The following is a 3,310-nucleotide window of genomic DNA, read 5'->3' as shown; positions in this document are numbered from 1 at the left end:
CCAATTCTCTACTTTTCTTCTCCTCTTTTTACACAAATCATCCCGTTTATCTTTAAAGCCAATTTTTGGGCACTTCTGGTCAGTTTTGGGGTATTGATGTTTCACATAATATTGTTCCTCTCAAAAAATTCTTGAGGTTAGGCTCAAGAATCACCCAATTCAGAGTTATATCAAAGGAATTATAGCCTCTACACGTTCTGCCTATTCTTTCCAACGCAAATCCAATTCTTCTCTTTTCCTTGGTTTCTTATCTTTTCTTATTCTCTTCTCTTATTCAATTATTATTATTATTATTATTATTATTATTATTATTATTATTATTATTATTATTATGGGGGATTTATAAATAATTATTATGAGTAGTTTTAATTATATAAAATCATATTTTTAATAATATTTATGTTGAAAGGTTCATGTACATGTAGTTGGGAGGTTTTAATTTAATTATTTGTGAACCTTATATTTATTAAGGTTATATTTATTTGTAGGTGTGTTCAATCAAGGTTCTTGAGGTTCTTTTTGTGTGGTTTTTCTAGCAAGGATCAAGGTACGTGTAGGTGGCTAGATACCTTTGAAAGTAATTGGTTTGAATAACATGTTTTACATGATTTAATTGGTGATTGAATTAAATTGATTTTGAAATAAATTATGTTTGAAGGTAATTATTTTAATAAAAGTATTTGAATGATTGATTTTTAAATCATGTTTTGAATGGTTTGGATTACTTATCGTGTTTAAAAAATATTGGAAATTATTGGATATTATAAGGATTTATTGAACCATCGAATTATTATTATTATTAATTCTTTATAAGCATGTTATTAATCCCACTATGCATATAAGCATGTTATTAATCCCACTATGCGGATTTGGTTTATTGATATGGCCTTGGACTTTGTATGACCGGGTCTTTCCTCAAGAATAGCCATGTAATATAAGGAGACTAGCTTGGGGGGTGTGCACACTTGGGTGAGAAATTGGATTAAAAGGAATTGGTTCTTAATAAAGTAATTGGTTTTATTAACTATTGTTTTGAATATTGAATCATTGGAATCGGTTTGGAATATTGAGTTTTGAATTTATTGGATTAATTATTGGAATTGGTTTTAAAAGCATGTTTGCAAATAAATTGAGTTTACACTATCTTGCACTTATCGTACTTAGCATGTTTTGCTAATCCGTATTTCTTATTTGTTTTGGTTTGCCCTGTTTACCGTAATGGTAAGCAGTGTTGACTATTTTCAGGTGGAGTCATGGATGAGCATATGTGAGTTTAGAGATTTGCTTCACCTAGTTTAGGAATGTTGGTCTTGTCTTTATTTTTGAGCACTCATAACAATGTTACTATTTTTTTTATAAGTATTAATAAAAGAAAGTTGAGTTTCCGCTGCAAGTTTTGTTGTTGAGTTAAGTATTTTGAGTAGCCTTGCGTAATCGCGCGGCGGTAATACGCCCAAGTCTATCTCTACGATATAATTATACGTATTATAATGGTATTTCCGTAAAGGGAGATTTGGGGGTGTTACATGCCCTATTACTAGGTGTGGGTTTGGTTATAAATTTTGTTTGATTGGAGGAATTTTAATTTCCAACAACCTAGAATCCACCTTCCGTCAAGTTTGCAAAGGGGAGTTTCATCTATAGACCATCTCTAATGGTGAGACATATTGAAGTTCTTTTTTTCAAGAGAGAGTGTTTTATGTAAAGAATATCAATAAGTTACTAGCAAAGACAAACGTAATAACTAAATAGCTCTACAACCTTATCATAATGTTATTGGACCAACAATTAACACCTAATTGTAAAATTTAAACTCAATTGTTAACGAACATCGTTTGAAAATTTATTATGAGAAAATTAAAGTCATCTTACTCAGTAGCTACCACAATGGTAGAGAGTAAACTTCATGCTTCAATGGAGAAATCTCATTGTTCTTTAAGGGCAAAAAGAGGGGTGAGAAATTAGGATGAAAATGGTGAAAATTGTTAAGGGGAAAAGAGAAATAAAATTACATCATTATCCCAAACTAAATTGATTGAAAAGAGAATTTTAACCCTGGAGTAACTTTTATTGTTACTCTTATTGAGTAACTTGGATTTTCCCCAACTAATATGATCCCAAGTGTTGAGCTTTACTTTTTTGACAAATACAAGTTTATCTGTCAGACAAACAAAATTTTGTTAATCTGATGGCAATGCTGTAAATATATTGAAAAGTATGGTCATTTGTTCAGTACTTTTGGTGAGGTGTCCAATTACTTTTTTCAACTTGCTTTTACTGTTTGGTGAAAAAATTACACATGTACCCCTCAATTAGTACATGAAAAGATGCATGAACCCCACCCCCCAAGTGGTACTTGAAAAGACGATTATACCCCTAAATAAACAAATTTTGTTTATTTGGAGAATTAACTGGCCACATCTCTGGAGATTGGCAAGAAATTTTTTCTGTTGAAAACTATTTTGTTACAGCTTTAACATTGCATTAATAAAAATTAGTAACACCTAGGTTTTAACTTGCCAGTAGATATTTGGTTTCCATTGGCAAATCATAAAAAAACGAAATTAATAAAACTTAAAGTCAAAGTTGGATGTGGTTCATTGAAGGAAAAAATGGGACATTCTATCTAAATTAAGTGGAGATTAATGTTTGTGCAAAATTGATCCTCTATTTTAAAGTTTAGTCTTTAAAATTTTCATGCATAATTTGTTTAGAGCCTATATTTAATGTTTTTTTTTATTTATGGTCTCCGTAGCAAATTTAGCATTTTTTGGTAGTAAGTTCAATTAACATGAAAGAAATTACATAAGTTAACATATTATCTTTCTCATATTAAACAATTCAATGTTAAATATATTATTATTTATTCATCTGTTAAATATTTGTAATAAAATTTTTTTTTAAAAAAATAAACAGGATCAATTGGCCTCATCACCTTAAATTTTATTTGCCCTAATTATTAAAAAGAGTTGAGAGTTAAGTATAACATTGGGTCTAAATTTTTGTATTTTTTTTTACCTTTTGGGACTTCATAGTTTTTTTTTTTCATTTTTTGGGATGCGTGGTTAACAATATGGCCAAATAACTAAATTTTATCCCATGGAATCAAAATTTAGGTCCTTCAATTAATAAATTGTGCAAAAAACATAGATTCTTCAATTAGTATCATGTTAATTAACAAAAACATAAGTCTCAAATTAATAATATTCTTTCCTTTTTCATTTTTTTCACCAACTCACTGCTATTTTTATTATTTTTTAAATTCTTCATACTGTTAAATGATGAATTGGATTAGCAACAACGATGAATT

The sequence above is a fragment of the Chenopodium quinoa genome, unplaced genomic scaffold, assembly GCF_001683475.1.
Source record: "Chenopodium quinoa cultivar QQ74 unplaced genomic scaffold, ASM168347v1, whole genome shotgun sequence".
Taxonomy (NCBI): Eukaryota; Viridiplantae; Streptophyta; class Magnoliopsida; order Caryophyllales; family Amaranthaceae; genus Chenopodium; species Chenopodium quinoa.
Note: the sequence above shows the minus strand (reverse complement) of the source record.